Source organism: Sceloporus occidentalis, unplaced genomic scaffold, assembly GCF_023333645.1.
Source record: "Sceloporus occidentalis isolate IW3139 unplaced genomic scaffold, rSceOcc1.0.p SCAF_6, whole genome shotgun sequence".
Classification (NCBI taxonomy): Eukaryota; Metazoa; Chordata; class Lepidosauria; order Squamata; family Phrynosomatidae; genus Sceloporus; species Sceloporus occidentalis.
Window position 1 is genome coordinate 83381600 of NW_028316986.1, and position 19252 is coordinate 83400851.

A 19252-nucleotide genomic window follows, 5' to 3' on the forward strand; every position below is an offset into this window, starting at 1 on the left:
AGCCTGAAATCTGCATCCTACCTTCAAGCTCACACAGAAGTGACAAAGAGCCAACCAGAAACTATTTCCTATTTATAGGCTGATGTAGCTGGTTGTCTTTAGACTCTGAACCCTTTTTGAGAAAAGCCATTTGAATGAACCTGTCTACGTCCAGTCCATGACATTTTTGCATTTTTAAAGCATAATTCTTTTTTTATTTCTACAATAACCTGCATTTAAAAATATATGCTTCTAATGTATGCATTTAAATATACACTTGAATAACTTCAAATTCAAATATTAACTATTTCCTCTCATAGGTATTTCAGTGTGCAGTCTTTTTAACAAAATGATCATTAAAATGATTTTACACTTTTCAAAATTTAATGGAATTTTGATACGATAATTTCTTTAATTGTTTTCATCCTTTCCATTCTTAGATTTTTATAGCTTTTTCTTGTTTCAGTATTTTTAAGCTGCTTTGAGTCCTGTGCTGTAACAAAGACATATTAAATAAATAAATGAAATAATTAAAATCCATTTTTCTACATTTAGAGCGCCAAAGGCTGCATCTCATTATTCAGATAATTAAATAATAATAATAATAATAATAATAATTTTTATTTATATCCCGCCTTTCCAATTGCATGATCAAGGCGGCTTACAAGACAAGAAACAATAAAATACAAGTAAAACATCACAATATAAAAAGTTTAAAAACATCATTACTAGGGGTAGGAATGGGAATCTATACAAATCACAATTCACTAGGGGCAAGAAAAAGACAATTTATTGCACTAATCCGGGGTCGAAAAACAGAGGGCAAGGAGCAGAGAAAAAACACTATTACCTAAAGTGAAAAAGCCAACTGGAATAGATGCGTTTTTAATTGTTTCTTAAAAGAAACTAAAGATGCAGAGGAACGGAGCTCTACAGGGAGCTTATTCCACAATGAGGGGGCGGCGATAGTGAAAGCCCTCTGTGAGGTCCTCACCAAATGGGATTTAGGGACCTCTAACAAATTGGTCCCAGATGTTCTGAGTGTGCGGGGCGGATTGTGTGGGGAGAGGCGGTCCTCCAAGTACCCTGGGCCCAAGCCATTTAGGGCTTTATAGGTCAAAACCAACACCTTGTATTGAGCTCGGAAGCGAATGGGTAGCCAGTGGAGATCTTTTAAAATAGGTGTTATGTGGTCTGTCCTGGAACTACCAGCGACCAGTCTGGCTGCCATATTCTGCACCAATTGAAGCTTCCGGGTTTGGTACAAGGGTTGCCCTATGTAGAGCGCATTGCAGAAATCCAATCGAGAGGTTACCAAAGCATGTACAACAGTTTCAAGGTCCCGACGGCCCAGGTAGGGGCGCAGCTGGCGTATCAGCCGAAGCTGATAACAAGCACTCCTGATCGTCGCGTCCACCTGAGATGTCAGATGAAGCGACGAATCAAGGAGTACTCCCAAGCTGCGCACCGAGTCCCTCAAGGGGAGCGTGACCCCATTCAGGACAGGCTGACAAATCTCACCACCCGGAACCGAGGGACCTATCACCAGTACTTCCGTTTTCCCTGGATTCACACTGAGTTTGTTCTCCCTCATCCAGCCCATTACCGACGCCAAGCAGGCATCTAGAGGAGAGATGCCATCCTTAGTTACTGCATCAGTCGGAGACACAGAGAAAATTATTTGGGTGTCATCAGCATACTGATAACACCGCGCCCCGTGTCTCCGGATGATCTCTCCCAGCGGTTTCATGTAGATGTTAAAAAGCATAGGGGATAAAATCGCTCCCTGAGGGACACCGGATGTAAGTGCCCTCTTATCGGAGCGACAATCCCCCAGCTCCACCATCTGGAATCTACCCGAGAGGTAGGACCGGAACCACTGCAAAGCAGTGCCCCCGATACCCAACTCCCCCAGGCGTTCCAGAAGGATACCATGGTCGATGGTATCGAAAGCCGCCGAGATGTCCAAGAGCACTAACAGGGACACGCTTCCCCTGTCCATGCTCAGACGGAGGTCATCAACTAAGGCGACCATGGCAGTCTCAACTCCATAGCCCGCCCGGAAGCCAGTTTTGAAATGGGTCCAGAAAATCGGTGTCATCCAAGATCGATTGAAGCTGGAAGGCGACTGCTCTCTCGATCACCTTGCTCTCTCGATCATATATTTGATAGGTTAATTCTAACCCACACATTTGTCCAAGAGATGTAGATCACTCAGTCATCCTCATTCAGGATATTCTTGACAGTCCCTTCATGGCTGTGGGAGCATGTACTTAGATTTAGAAGTTTTGCAGTATGTTTTAAACCTATATGTAGGACTTTTTAAAGCAACTATAAGTGATTACTAATTTTCAGTCAGCTCTTGTGAAGTTCCTGTTGACACACCCTCGGATTCAGCAATATATTAGGCAGAATGTCAGGAGAGTAGACTGGACTGCAAGAAGAAGGATTCTGGTAAGGCAGTAGAAGGTTACTCGACAAAGTTCTGTAGCAACATAACCTCAATGAAATCCCACATGAGCCAAAATTTAAGAGCAACCTTAATTAGCATCAACTATCAGTTTGTTGTTTCTTACCGTTATGTTGGCTCTGCCTTATGGTGCTCCTATGAATGAGAGACCTCCATGAGGCCTGGTCATCAACAGCCCTGCTTAGGTCTTGCAAGCACAGGAAGAGTTCAAGCTGGATGTGTTGCTAAAACTCATTCTTTTGTCTTTTTAGCAGCTTGTGGTATCTGTAGAACTCTCCTCCTGTATCACATTTCAAATCATTTGATATTTCTGGCATCTTTCTTCACTGATCAGCATTCACAACTATACTTTTGGAAATTGGAAATACTATTTCAACTTTTAGAAAATGTGGAAAATTATCATAAGCTTTGTATTGTTAAACTCAAAGCCATTGCAACTACTGTCATTTCAACAATACAAGGTGTATTGTTAAGGCTGTGCTATGAAGCATAGTACAGTAACTGCCCTCTACACAGAAATCTGAATTATTCATGACAGGCTATTTACTATTATGGTGGTAGTGAAATTAAGGGCACATGACCCATACTTCAAAAAGAAGGTGGGGGTGTTCCCTTTTTATTTAGAATTGCTTGTTGAAGTAAATGTTCAGAATCATTACAACTTTAAGATAAGCAGAACTTAAACTGTCAAAAAAAGGGTATGCTAATAATATTGAGAACAATGTATTATAAATGAAAAAGGAGAGTGGCTTTTAAAATAAATTGTTTGCAAATAGAATGCCCTTTACAATTTGCCACAGGGTATTGAATTAATAAGAATTAAACATCTGAAGATGCAATAAAACCTCCCCCTAATTGCTGTGTGCATAAAGGGTCTCTAAATAGTAGTTTAGGTCTTCACTTGTCTTCAGGAATCTAACATTATTAAGCCTTTTTATACAATCAAGGAGAACAACTCAAAACATAAAATATCACTTATCCAGATTTTTCCCATTTGTATCCTCCTGTATACTAAAAATTGCTTGCTTATACACACAAATCAGTTTACATTTCATAGTAAGATGTATACTTTGCTTTTATTGAGCGAACAGGAGAAACTGAAAGCATGGTTAAGAATGAGGATGGTTTCACTTAAGCTTACTTGTTCCACAGGAGTAGCTGTGTTAGGGCTAGTTTAGACCTTTGCAAATTGCTCTGTGTGGAATGGCTTGATTATCTCTGCAGAGTGCAACCACATGAAGGAAGTAACCTCTGACTGGATTCTCAGAAACAGCCTTTGGCAGTGATTCACTTATGTGCAGTGGTTGAAAAATATTCCACCAGGCATATGGGAAAAAACAGCTAGAGAGACACACTGTAAAGAGATATATTGGGTCATACATTATTTTTGTTCACATGGCAATAAACTCATGGACAGTCAGGTACATCAAGCAATTTGGAAAGGTCTCAGTTATCTTTCAGTACAAAGGAGAAGCAGAAAAATTTGATTACAGTTCACAAAGACATGACAATCCAGAAACTAGCTTTCTTCCTCTAATGTACTGTAGCATTGCTTAGGACTTTATTTCAGCATATATGTGGAATGGTAAAAGGAAAGTGCACATGTTTATCTAGTTTGAGAGATACAGTGGCAATAGCAGACTTAAAATAAGAAGCGCAAGTAGGAATGTAAAATACAGCTTCATTGCTGAAAGGTGTGTACAAATAGAATTAACAAACAAGAACTTTCAAAATGTTTCATATTAGCTGGGGGGATTCTTCAAGTTGTATTTTCCCCTCTAACAACAACAACAACAACAACAACAACAACAACAACAACACACACACACCACACAACCTTTCCTGTTTCATTCCAATGAGAAAGTAGTCTGTTTATTAAGGGAATATGTTTCACAAACAGTAGGTCCTTAGTATCACCATAATAAGGCATTAAGTTAAAATCATATTAATATTACTTGACAGTTACAGTGGGCCCTTGGTATCTGCTGGGGTTTGCTTCCAGGTTTCTCCCTGGACACCAAAATCCATGGATAATCAAATCCCATTAAATACAATAACATAGTCAAATGGTGCAAAAGTTTGCTTTTTGGAATGTATATATTTTTAAAGTATTTATAAGTTGTACAGTGGGCCCTTGCTTTACTCAGGGGATCCATCCCGCCGCCCCCCCCCAGCGTAAAGCAAAATGTGCATATGCTTGAGCCCCATTAGATCCAATGGGGCTCACACTCGCCCCGTGGCTGCATGCAGAATTCGTGAGCCCCATTGGATCTAATGGGGCTCGTGCTTGCCATGCGGCCATGCACACACCCGTGCATTCTCTCATTTTTCAGGTGGCTTCAGTGTAAGCTGAAAGCCGCTTATAATGAGTCCACATATGGCGTGGTTTCACTGTAAATAGTTGAATCCATGGATAAAGCATCCATGGATACGGAGGACTGACTTTACCTATTACTACAGTTTGTTACTCTTTAAAGTATTGTTGCCCTTTCTCCACATATTTTTTTCCATTTTCATCACACATCTATTCCCTCTTTAATCTGTGCTTTGGTTCTATTTTTCCAAAACAAACAAACAAACAATGGATACAGTTGTACATGTTTTCTTGAATCATTTTAGAACTCTTATCCAAATGTCAGAGTTTTACTGGAAAAAAGAGAAGGGGTGGGAACCTGCAGCTGTCCAGATGTTGTGGGACTTAGATGGTGACCTCCGCCCCCATGACCAATGGACATCTAGAGTGCCACAACTCCCCTGCCCCAGACCAGCATACATGTGCAAAGGAACATATTTCCTTTCACCTGTACTTTATAATGTGACACATTATGATGTAAGAAATTTGAAGTCTGCGTAGTGGAAACTACACTGTAGTGTATAAAGATATCTCATGCTAACTCTATCCCATTAGAGATGCTAACCACATCCTCTGAGCCTGTTTTCTGTCATGAGCTTCAAGAGCAAATGATCTAATGACCCCATTTTGCAGCTTCAAATAGATATTAAATAGCATGGGGAGTATTCTCAAGCACCCTACAATTTCATAGCAAGGGTGGTTGTGTGTTTCACGTAGTTTCCAACTTATTGTGACCTTAAGGTGAACCTGTAACAGGGTTTTCTTGGCAAGATTTGTTCAGAGGGGGTTTACCTTTGCCGCCTTCTGAGGCTGAGAGAGTGTGACTTGCCCAAGGTGATTTTCCATGGTTGAGCAGATATTTGAATCCTGTCTTCAGAATCATAGTACAACGGTCAAAGCACTACACTACTTTGGCTGTCCAATAGCAATGGTACTGAACAGAACTCACCCAATGCCATTCTCTGAAAAAAGGTATCACTGTAACACACTACCTCATACTCTTATACCTCAGTGCTGGTCCAGTAGAATACCATGATCAGTAATATCAAAAGGCATTGAAAGATCTAGGCGGATCAACCCAAAGAGTGCTCAACAATGGCTCCTTTTCATCCTGGAGAGAAGTGACCAGTGGGGTCCCACAGGGGTCTGTCCTGGGTCCAGTGCTATTCAACATCTTTATCAATGACTTGGATGACAGAATTGGGGGCATACTTATCAAATTTGCAGATGACACCAAACTAGGAGGAGTAGCTAATACCCCAGAGGACAGGACCAAAATTCAAAATGACCTTAATAGATTAGAAAGCTGGGCCAAAACTAAGAAAATGAATTTCAATAGGGAGAAATGTAAGGTACTGCACTTAGGGCTGAAAAATGAAATGCACAGATATAGGATGGGTGACACTTGGCTGAACGAGACTACAAGTGAAAGGGATCTAGGAGTTCAAGTAGACCACAAACTGAACATGAGTCAACAATGCGATGCGGTAGCTAACAAGGCCAATGTGATTTTAGGCTGCATCAACAGAAGTATAGAGTCTCGATCAAGGGAAGTAATAGTGCCACTCTATTCTGCTCTGGTCAGGCCCCACCTAAAATATTGTGTCCAGTTCTGGGCACCACAATTTAAAAAGGATGTTGAGAAACTGGAGAGTGTCCAAAGGAGAGCAACTAAAATGGTGAAGGGTTTGGAAAGCATTCCCTATGAGGAATGACTTAGGGAGCTGGGGATGTTTAGTCTGGAGAAAAGAAGGTTAGGGGTGATATGATAGCCCTGTTTAAATACTTGAAAGGATGTCACATTGAGGAGGAAGCTAACTTGTTTTCTGCTACTCACATACCTCTGGGTCAAGGGAGGCCCTTTTCAACAAAGGATGTACTGCAGCCTCTTTCAAAGCACCAGGTACTTCTTCCTGGCAAAGTGACAGTTTACTATCTCCTGAACCCACCTGAGTAATCCTACTCCACTAGATCTTAACAGCTAAGCTAGGTAAGGATCAAATTTACACATGGCAGGATGGACTGATTCAAGCATATTGTCCACACAGTCAAGCCACAATAATCCCCAAAATTCTAACTGAGCAATGCACTGGACATATTTTTATTTTTATTTCTTTAAAAATCCTTGTTATTGTTTTTAATCTCTTTAGCAAGCAATTTCAATTTCAGATGGATTACACAGATCCATTTCAGTCTGTTTCCGGGCCTGACTACTGGACAGAGGCACATTTAGTTGCTTTGATGGATGACCTACACCAGGAACAGGACAAAAGAAGCGTAATCCTGTTGGTTCTGCTGGACCTCTTTATGGCTTTCAATACCACTGACCATGTTATCCTTCTGGGCTGCCTGGCTAGGATGTCATTTGAAAGCACTGTTTTAAAGTAAGTCTATTCCTTCCTGCAGGGGCGAATCCAGACAGTAGTGCTATATCACTCCTGTTAGACTCCTTGAACTGTGAGATCCTTCTGGGTTCTGTTTTGTTTCCCATCCAATTTAACATATAAATCACATTGCTGGGAGAGGTTTTCTGGAATTTAGGAGTCTGTTGTCACCAGCATGCAGAATGCACTCATCTCTACTATTCCTTTCCACCTCAGTCCAAGGAAGCTGTTTTGTTTTAAACCCTTACCTATCATCAGTAATGGACTGAAACTTAATCCAAGACAAGATAGAGGTCATCTGAAATGCAAATCAGGGAACAGGATTCAGCCAGGGATGGATGGGGTTGCATTTTCCCTGAAAATGCAGCCTTGCTGCTTTGGTGTACTCCTGGATTCAACACTGATACAGATTAAGTGCTTTGACATAGCCGCAGAGCTTTCCATTGGGTGTCACTGTGATGTGCTCTATGTGGAGCAGCACTCAAAAGTGTTTGGAAACTTTTCTGGTCCAAAGACAAGCAGCAATAGAGGTGGAAGTGGGAGCATGCAGCTCTCTTGTTGAAACATCTCTACTGGCTGATTGGTTTTTTTTTTCTGGTGTGACAAAAGCTATAAAATCCTATATAGCTCAGGTCCAGGTTATCTGAAAGACCATCACTCCCTATATGAGTCTGCTCATTTTGATATCTTCTGGGGAAGTATTTCTTTCTGTTCCACCACCCACACAGACTGGTGAAAAGATGGGATACTAAATAATGGCGGTATCCAGACTGGCGCTTTGTGCTGGCCTGGATACGTGCTAGGGTTTACAGATGCTCTTCAACCTTCGCACGTAACCGTGGCGTTGTAATGGCGGCACCCTGTCCAAACAGAGAGGCGTGGGCGTGACGCATGCTTGCCACTGCAGGGAGCTTGTGGCGCCCTTTCAGTGGTACCAGAAGGAGCTCCAAAACGCCACTTGTATTGCTGGCCCAGCCTTTACATGGCTGCGCCAGCGATACAAAAGAGAAAAGGGCCGAGTGGCCCCTTTCTCTGTCTCCCTGCCGCTGTCGGGGTGTCCTTGGGGCATGAAACCCCAAGGACACCCTTTCCAGGCTGCAGGGAAGTGGCTTTTTGCTGCTTCCCTGAGGCCTGGAAAAGTGGCGGATCAGGGCCTCTGGGGTTGCTGCTGTGGCCACTGAGGCCCCGATCTGTCGGGAAAAGAGGCGGGTGCAGGCCGCCCCAAAAATGACAATAGCAACAGCAGCAGCAGCAGCAGCAGCAGCCGCCTTTTAACCTCACCATTCCACACAGCTTCCTATAACTACAAAAACAAAACAAAACAAAAAACCTTCCTTACCAGCTTCCCATTCTTCCCTAAACAATATTGATTTGCTTTAATATAATGTTTAGTGGACAAAAGCTGTGAAAACTGCTTCTTATGAAAGATGCTAGGGTTAAGAGGCTGACTTGAAGATCAAACCTTTCCCTCACTCCCCCCTGTCATTGGTGTACTGATAACATGACAGTTGTTGTGGGGAGGCTATGGAGGCTCTTGGGAGCTATAGCTCTTGCACAGGCTATTGTTGGCAATTTCTGAAGCTCAGAAAATAATCCAAGCTGTTTCTGAGATAAAGTAGCTTGGCCTATTTCTAAGCCAGTCCAGAATGGACCGGTGAGCAGCTCACTCATTGTTAAATTCTGAGCTGTGCAAGTTGACAGTCATATCAGGATGAATTTTTTTGGCTCAGCTCCTTCCTCCTTGCAATTTAAGGAGGAGGAGAAAAATCATTCCCCAAAGACTGAAGAGGAGAATGGATGAATTTATGTGAATTGAGGGGAGGCTTACTTTAGTTAACTGAGTTGCTCAGCAAAGCTGCTGAGTTGTTCTCATTTTTGTGCATTAAAAAAAAAACTTCTTTGTAACACTGAGGCTAAGTAAGTAATTCCTTGTCTGTACTTTTTGCAGGAAGAGAATACACCAAGGCATGATACTGCAAAATGATGCATCACTGTTCATGCAAGCATTATTGGGTAAAAAGAATGGTTCTCTCCATGGACAGCTATGAAGTTTTCAGACGTAAGGGGCAGGCAAAGCTCCACTATGCTTAGCCCAGACACAGAAAAAGGTCCCTCCTTCCATTCCAACTACCATCGCTTTGGCCTCAGAGAGACAAACTGGCAACATCTGCTGGACTTGTTCCCCTTCCCCACTGTCTTTCCCTTCTCCTTTTATGTCATGTCTTTTTAGATTGTAAACCTGAGGGCAGGGAATAAATTAACAATGTGTAAACTGCTCTGAGCATATTTTTAAAGAGCGGGGCATAAATACAATAAATAAATATTCTGTCCCCTGGCACATGGATTAAACTTTAATGCTGCTATAAAACTGCAAACAGACCCCCCTTTTTAGCACTTTCTGAGATGTACAAAATTAAGGTAAGTACAATGTACACAAATGTCATGGAAATTCACTGGTCTATACCACAAAGAATCAAAATTTCCCTCACCCTTTTGGGGCACTTCTACACTGGCCCTTAACCCAGAGTATTAAATTCCAGAGTTGCCCTGGGTTGACACAATGTGGCCAATTGTATCCAGACAGGCTACCAAGTGAGGCTGTATCATCCTGGCAGCATTTCCCACCTGCTGCCATCAAAGCCTCACTGGCCAAGCAGCTCCTTACAAGATCTTGGCCATCACTTTTGCTGAGTAAGGTTAGAACAGGGCACCTGGCCACTGTGATCAACAGGGAGGGTGGTCGCTTTGCCCCCTCTTGGTTGATCCCATGGGCGCCCTGTTCTGACCTCAGCAGAAGCAACAGCAATGGCCAGGCTCTTGTAATAATAATAATAATAATTATTATTATTATTATTATTATTATTATTATTATTATTTGTATACCGCCCTCTGGCAAACCAATCGGGGCGGTTAACAACAGTAAAATATAAAATATGACAATTAAACCCCCCCCCCCTTAAGACAGTATTAAATAGTATAACATATTAAAAACACAATATCAAGCATAAAAACAGCAATTAAAACTAAAAACCCTGATATCCCTCTGTTAATCCTCAACCATCACTAAGATGGGGCCACGGGAGGAAGGAGGGAATCAGGGAACCTGTGAAGGGATGGTTAATCTGGAAAGGCCTGCCGGAAGAGATCCGTCTTGACCGCTTTTTTAAAGCTGTCTAATGATGTTATCTGACAGATCTCATCTGGCAGGTCGTTCCAGAGTTTGGGGGCGACAGCAGAGAATGCCCTCTGGGAGGTCGCTGCAAGCCTAAATTTTAGAGGCTGCAGTAAGTTCCTCCCAGAGGACCGGAGAGCGCGGGGAGGATTGTACGGGAGGAGGCGGTCCATAAGATAGCTTGGACCCAAGCCATTTAGGGCTTTAAAGGTGATAACCAACACCTTGTACTGGGCCCGGAAGCTGATAGGCAGCCAGTGGAGGGACCTCAAAACCAGAGTAATGTGGTCCCTCCTAGATGTACCTGACACAAGCCTGGCTGCCATGTTTTGAACCAGCTGTAATTTCCGAGTCAAGCACAGGGGTAGCCCCATGTAGAGTGCATTACAGAAGTCAAGGCATGAGGTTACCAGCGCATGCACAACAGTCTGGAGATCCCTTACTTCCAGAAAAGGGCGCAGCTGGCGTATCAGCCGAAGCTGATAACAGGCACTCCTGACCATCGCATTTACCTGATTTGTCATCAGGAGCGACAAGTCAAGGAGCACCCCCAGACTGCGAACACAGTCGCTGGAGGAGAGTGTGACCCCATCCAGGACTGGAGGTTGCAACCCAATTCTTGGTTTCGGGGCTGCTACCATGAGCACCTCCGTCTTGTCTGGATTCAGTTTCAATCTGTTTTTCCTCATCCAGCCCATTACCGCCTGAAGACATTCATTGAGAGAAGAGATGCCATTGGAATTCGAGGCCGACGAACGAGATACGGAGAAATAGATTTGGGTGTCATCAGCGTACTGATAACACCCAGCACCATAACTCCGTATTATCTCACCCAGCGGCTTCATATAGATGTTAAATAACATCGGGGACAAAATAGCCCCCTGAGGAACCCCACAAGTGAGGTACTTCTTACTGGAGCTACAGTCCCCGAGTAGCACCCTCTGAGACCTGCCCGAGAGGAAGGACCGGAACCACTGCAAAGCAGTGCCCCCGATACCTAACCCCTTCAGGCGGTCCAAGAAGTTGCCGTGATCTATAGTATCAAAAGCCGCTGAGAGGTCTAAGAGCACCAACAGGGTCACACTCCCCCTGTCAATGCTCAGACGCAGATCGTCGGTCAAGGCAACCATGGCAATCTCAACCCCAAAGCCTGTCCTAAAGCCAGTTTGAAATGGGTCTAGATAATCGGCTTCATCCAAGACAGCTTGGAGCTGAAGGGCAACCGCCCTCTCGATCACCTTGCTCAAAAATGGCCTATAATTCTTCATATCCAGGGGGTCCAGGGAAGGTTTTTTCAGGAGCGGCCTAACCGCCGCTTCCTTTAAACAAGATGGAACATGTCCTTCCCTGAAGGATGCACCGATGATATCCGTGAGGAATCTCATCAATGCATCCCCCCCCGGACGGCCAGCCATGATGGGCAAGGGTCAAGAGGGCAAGTTGTCTTCCTCATCTTACCAAGCAGCTTGTCCACGTCATCAGTACTCACAGATTGGAGCTGATCCAGTATGACTACATTGACGGAGTCACTGGACGCCTCGCCTGTCGACTCTGTTTCAATGGTGGCATCTAAGTCGGCTCTTATCTGAGAGATTTTGTCTGCAAAGAAGTTCTTAAACGCGTCACAGCAGGCCGTCGTCGGGTTAAGTAAGGGATTTGGTGCAGGGGTCACCTGCGTCATTTCCCTCACCACCTTAAGCAGCTCTGCTGGACGGGACTCTGCAGACGCAATACGTGCAGAGGAGAAGGCTCTCTTCGCTGCACGTATTGCCTCCCGATAGGAACGAAGAAAGTTCCTATGGCGAGTTCTGTCGGATAAGAGTCGAGTCTTCCGCCACCTGCGCTCTAGCCGTCGTCCAAACTGCTTCATCCTCCTCAGCTCTGGTGTGAACCAGGGCCTCCGATTTGGGGCGGGATGGCAAGGGCGCTTGGGAGCGATCGTGTCGATAGCCCTGGTAAGATCGGTGTTCCAGGTATTGACCAGAGCATCGACCGGATCACCGGCATTCCCAACCATTAAACCCTCTAAGGCTGTCTGGAATCCAATGGGCTCCATCAGCCTTCAAGGGCGGACCATTCTAATGGGTCCGCCACCCCCGGTGGGGCAGATATTGGCTCTAAGTTTCGTCTTGACCAGGAAATGATCCGTCCATGACAATGCAGAGGTACTTACCACCTCCGCCCACGGATATTCCTGTTCCGTACTGAAGACCGCATCGAGTGTATGACCCGCGCAATGTGTAGGCCCGTTGACCAATTGGGATAGGCCCATGTTTGTCATGGTCTCCATGAACTCCCGAGCCGCACCTGTTAAACTGGTCTCGAGCGGAATGTTAAAGTCCCCCAAAACTAAGAGTCTGGGGGTGTCCAACAGCAGCTCAGAGACCAGCTGTGTCAGCTCGGTCAGGGAGTCTGCCAGACAATGGGGTGGCCGGTAGACTAGCAAAATCCCCAAACTATCCCTGGTCTTCAGGCTAAGGTACATACACTCGAAATGGACTGTGTTCCGGACAGGTATCCTGGCCAAGGTCAGATGGTTCTTATAGACTAGAGCCACTCCGCCCCCCCGCCCACTTCCCCTCACCTGCTCACTGACAGAGTACCCAGCTGGGAGGGCCTGCGCCCATATGGCAGTGCTATCCTCTCCCAGCCAGGTCTCTGTGAAGCAAGCCAGGTCGGCATCTTCATCCAGGAGGAGGTCCTGGATGATATGGGTCTTGTTTTTTACCGACCTGGCATTGCAAAGGAGCAGAGTGAGGTTCTGTGGAATGGTTGGTCTGCTCTCCAAGCCATCCTGAGAAACAGAGGGAACTGAAGACGGGATAGCTTTCAGACAGCAATCCCGTCTTCTTTTGTAACATCTGTTCCCTCTATCCCAACCATACCTCCCATTCCCTAGCACAACTCCAATGGCCGCCCCTGCCACATTCCCGGCCTCAGGTGAGATGGTGAGAGGTCAAACCCCACTGAATTGGGAGGGTGGTGGTGTTCCCTGGGCCCTCAAGGGAACCCACTGCGTCCACAACTTTCCCTCCGCCACAACCGCCGAGCTCTGCTTGAGGAGTCCCAAAGGTGTGGGGAAGCTAGCTGCTGCTGATGCTGCTGCTGCTGCTGGCTCTGGCTTCTGGCTTCTGGCTTCTGGCTTCAGGGCTGGAGTGGTGTAGGCAGTTGCTGGCGGGTGGGGGATGGGGGCAAGGCAGTGACAACACTGGCTCCAAAGAGGATCCATCCCCTTCCTTGTCCTGCTCAGCACAGGGTAAGGGAGATGGTACCACATTTTCTGTCTGGACAAGTGGATTGAGCCAAATTGGACCCACTTCAGAGGTCTAGAAATTCTGGAGTAAACAGTGAATTCTCATGTGCTCGATTAATGGCTTAGAACATCAGTTTCACTGCAGATGTGGCTGTACATCACATAAACAGCTCACATTGGGACTGGGGTGGGTCCAGTGTATATCCTTAAGCCCTTGGACTCCACAAAATTGGAGAGGAGCTTTTCAGCCCAGTCAACTGTACAATGAGTGTGTGCATCCAAACATCAGGCAGAGAGGAGAGCTGGTTGGGGATACATGAGACTTACTCAGATTTTAAATTCTCTTTGTGCCCTATTGTGATGCTTCTGCCTTTGCCCATATTTACTGGTGGGAGCAGGAAATGAGCTCCACGACATCTTTTGGGGGGGGGGGAAGCCTTTTATTGCCCATCCAATTGGATTCTGCTGCAGGGATCTGATCCCTTCAAGAACAGCAGCATTAGATGTGATGTAATCTTGAACTAGGATTTAATTAATAATTGTGGAATATAAGGAAAGGGTTTTGTTTTTGTTTTGTTTTAAAAACAAAACAAAAAAAACAACCCTTTACTGCAATCCTCAAATTTTCTGCTGGCTGCTTCACTAAAGTGGAGCTTCAGTTATCTGAGATGTCCATTCTCTAATGCTAAAGTTTGAGAAACCAATTTTCTGATGCTAGAGTAATGTTCTCATTTACTATGTAAGCTAATTTATTTTATGACAAGATCATTTTAGGTACTATATTAATATATGCCAGTATTTCAGCCTTTATGAAAGGCTTTGCTTGCATTTTCCAAGTGGAAGTTTCTTGTCTCCATGAAGTAGTTTCTCATAGCCCAGCTCAGCCATAAAACCTACTGAGTGAACTTGGGCAAGTTACATGCTCTCATCCTCAGGGGAAGGCCATGGCAAATCTCCTCTGAACAAACCTTGTCAAGAAACGCCATGATAGGTTTGCCTTAGGGTCGCCATAAGTCAGAATTGTGTTAAAGGGACACAACAACAACAACAACAACAACAACAACAACAACAGCTGCTTGATTTCCTGCTTCCATGAAGTATGTCTCTCATCACTCCTCTATCAGAAGATTAATATTTATTTGGATTAATGTTTACACAGTTATGAAGGCAGCGGTGAGGCCGGGCTGCAGGGAAGGCTTTGGCTTCTTTGCAGCTGCTGCCGCTGCCTCCACAGAAGGGCCAGGTAGTCACCCGGCCCTTCTACAGAGGCAGCGGCGAAGAAGTGGAGCCGCCACCCCGCCTTGGCATCACCGCTGCCTCCGCGGGAAGGCTGGGCGGCGCTGGAGGCCAAAGGGCCTCTAGGCAGCCACCCGGCCCTTTTGCAGAGAGGGCAGCCACGAGGAGGCCGAAGCCTGGTCTCCAGGCCAGCCTCCTCGCAGATGCAGCCTCCGCAGAAGGGCCGGGTGGCTGCCTAGAGGCCCTTTGGCCCTTTGGCCTTCCCGCGGAGGCCGAGGGCCATGCCTCCTCGCCGCTACCGCTGCCGCCGGTAACGGCGACTCGGAGGCCAAGGTGGCGGCGGCGGTGGCGGCGGCGATGAAAAAGGTGGGGAAAGGGAGGGAGGGAGGGAAGGAGGGAGGGAGGGAGGCAGGGAGGGAGGGAGGGACGGAAAGGGGAGGGTAAGCTAGGGACTTTTGTCCCCAATGGCGGCGCGCGCCGCCATTGGGGACAACTTCCGGGTTTGCCTTCCGCGGATGCTCAAATCCACGGAAGGCAAATCCACGTATAAGAAGGGCCGACTGTATTTCCATTTCTTTATTAATGTCAGTTTAGTACCTTGACATCAGGGCCTCAGATGAAATAAGAGAAAGAAGGACCATCAGGACAAGAAGGCTGCCTTGAAAAATAAAATTTGGAAAAGTTTTCTTTATGAAAGTATTAACTCCTATCCACATTTCAGGAATGTGTGTTTTTCTGTGTGCATACCACAGATATTAGGATAGTTAGTCAGTTTTGTACAAGTGTCATAATTTCTTGCTTATCTGCCATACAGTTGCACCTATAAGTAATCTTTTGTTTGCTGAATCTGTATGACTATGTAAAATATATAGGACTTGCCATCATTATGATGAAACAGCTTGATTCTATATAGATCTCACACTATTGAACATAAGAGAGCTGAAGGGTGTTGTTACTAATTATGTGTTCCTATGAACTCAAATGTCTTTAATTTTTAATTATTTTGTAAAGAAAAAAGACTAGTTAATGCATAATACTATATTTTCCTTAATGGACAGCCTTGTGACATCATCTTGTGACTGCCTCCTTGTAATAGTTAACCAAAGGACTGTCTTCAGCCTGAAGTTTTGGCTCTGAAGTTTTAAGAGCAGTGGTGTTACCTAGCATAAGGTGGCACCTAGTGTGGTCCACACACCCCGCACCCCTCCAGTGACACCACTGAAATCAATTAATAAGATTTCTAGTTTCTAAGTATCAATTATCATATATTTTTAAAAGAGAACACATATCATTACATGTTTCTACATGTTTTACGTGTGTCTAAATGCCTAATGTGACGTGTGTTTCAGATGAGTAGAAAATTCATGTTATCATATCTTGAAGAGTCCATTCACTGTCTGAAGTATCTCTTCTGTTTGATTGTTTTCCCTCTTATTTTGAATCATCTTGACCATCCTGGCATCCTAAAAGCGGTATATATATGTATATGCAAACATATAAAAGTAGTATTCTTAACAATTGTCTTCTCTTTCATAGTCAAGTCATAATTTTAGTTCATGATTTCAAAAGTCATACTTACTGCCTGATTCTATATATGTTGTTGTTGTTGTTGTTGTGTGCCTTCAAATCGTTTCTGACTTATGGCAACTGTAGACTAACCTATCATGGGATTTTGTTGGCAAGATTTGTTCAGAGAGTTTGCCTTTGTCTTCTTTTATGGTTAAGAGAGTGTGACTTGCCTAGGGTCATCCAGTGGGTTTCCATGGCTGTGTGGAGATTTGAATCCTGTTCTCCATAGTCTAATTCCAACACTCAAACCACAACACCACATTGAGGCTCGGGTAATTCAAATTAAATTCAGTAGAATTTACCTCCAGGTAAGGTAGTAGGGCCTCAGTAATAACTATACATATTGGCTTTTGTGATGCTGCAGTAGCCTCATATTCAACTTGATTTCATAATGTGTCTAAGGTCAAAGCAATCACAGCCTCTTCTCTTGTCTTTCAAACATCCGATGTAGAGGTCATCACACAACTCTTGCTCCCTACCCTAAATTTCTTATTTGCTATCAGTGATTGGCAGGTGAGCTTAGGGAGAATTTCCTCTTATTATTTCCATTGGCACAATTCTATAGTGCCAGAATAATGACAGATATAAGTAAGGAGCAATGGCAGCTACACACAGTATTGTGTCTTGGCCTTTCTTTTTCCTCATTCATTGCTGGAAATATCTCATTGCTTTTAGCGAACATGTTCCAGCAATAGATTCTATTTTCATTCTCATCCTCATTTTTCATTCAGTGGAGTCACTATGTGGGTAGCCCTGACAAGAATACATTTATGAGAGACAAAGAAACAGGAAAGCCTGAATATATTTTAGTTAAAGGTCCTCTGGGGCAGTAGCAAGAGCAGCAAACAACAAAATAGTCTCTTAAGTCACCCCCCCCCCCCCCAGAACTTCTGCAAGGACATTCTCCAGAAGGAAAAGAAAGCTAGAGCATCACATTTTTAAGCCATGGAATGCCTTAAATAAATAAGCATTCGGGTAAAATGATTGGAAACCAAAGAATCCCCCAACCTCTCCACAATATTATCTTCTTTTTCATTCAGGACAAATATATATTATACTGTTTTGGCTGTTTATAGGTTTGGATTAGTTTTCCTAATTTGGATTCCAGTGTGATTGCCATTTGAACATGGGCTGTAAGAAAAAAATATCCGCAAACTGCAAATGCAAAGCTGTTTTTATTCTCCCCGCCCTCTAAGATCTATGCTCTATTTCCTTGAAAATATAAGAATATCTGATAACCTCAATCATCATAAAGTCCATTAAACCAGCAGCAGCAACTAATTCAAAATATGACAAGACATAAACACCACCATATGGAAACATTGTTGTCTGTGCACAAAATGCTGCTGCCTGCACCAAAAACAGAACAAAACAAAAACAAAGTGAAGGCTGCACTGAACAATTCCCAAACTGTGAAGATTCTTGTCAGTTCAGGATTATTCTTCTGAAAGTTTTCAACATTAATGAAACATGTTTTTGTCCAAAGACCTCTCAGATATGACAGTCTGAAGGTGGTGGTGGGGGGGGAATTTACCACTCATGTTTTCTATCCTGGCTGTCACAAAATTGCAAAAATTGGGGTTAAGAATCTGCTGCTCTGGTTATTATTATTTTTGTATGCCTCCTTTCTCCCTACATGGAAGCCAAGTGGCTTATTAAAAGAGGCTAAAACAAGATAAGTTAAAAACCTGATATTAAAAGTTAAAACATAATTGAACAAGCTATCGTATTAAAGCACCATTACATTTTTAAAAGAGCAAAATAATTTAAAACCATAATCATTTAAAAACTACTACCTGGTACCGTTCTGTTCCTCCTTCATTCCACCTTTGGCAGCTCTGAGCAAGTATACTTTTATCATATGGGGAAATTAGAAAAAATAAAAATAAAATACAGGTACAAAAGTGCTGAAGCTACTTCTGATTACAATAAGGTTCAGGATGACCTTAGTCTATTGATCAACCCAGAGTTTAGAGTCTGGATATGTTACTTGCTTGAATTACAGTGCAATTCCCATAAACCAACAGCCACTGAACCAGTATGGACCATGATTCTTCATTTTATCTAGGGCTTAGAAAAGTTAACCCAGAATGTAGAAATGTCGTCTGTGGAGGATATTTGTAAGAGCTATCCATCTGGCAATAAAACTGTCTTTTTCTGAATCCAACCACAGAGCTGAATATTCATGCCTTTCTTTGGACCGCTTGACATATTTCATCAAGAACTCAGTATTTCTATCACTACTGTAGAATGTGACAATTCAGTTGCTCCAAAGGACGAATCAACAGACATAAAGGACAGGAATAACACAGTGCTTGTACTGCCTTCTTAATGCTATGTCACCATATATGATCTATAGAGCGCTTAACTTCCTAGACCTGACACTCCTACCAGGTACCAGGTTTGTACAACATGAATGATATTGCTTATGCTACCCTATTTCTATGGAAAACCATTCTTGTAGATTCTACCTAAAATCCATATGTTACTCAGAACTGAATTAAAAGAGGGGACCTTGTTTTCCTGATCTGTTACCCTACCATACACCTGCCTGCTTTACTGACCCTTTCCATCCACTATGCTATTTGGTTTATATGGTGCAACTACACTCAGCCCTCCACATTTGTGACTTTGACTTTTGTGGATTTTATTATTTGCGGATTTAATTAATATGTTCTGTCTAGGTATCTCTAGATCCTCCAGTGCCTCTGCCTGAAGTTGGCCATATAGCTGCACTGGAGGATCTAGAAATTCCTAAACAAAACATTTCTCTAAGCATTTATAGGTCCTCCAACATGATTCTATGGTCAACTTCTGACAGATGCTGACCACAGAG

The 19252-nt window shown here is 43.8% G+C and overlaps 1 pseudogene; it reads right to left on the minus strand.

The window, feature by feature from the left end:
• Window positions 1-7052: 7052 nt before the first annotated feature.
• The window catches only part of LOC149311022 (uncharacterized), a 170591-nt pseudogene continuing 158391 nt past the window's right edge, over window positions 7053-19252 (minus strand).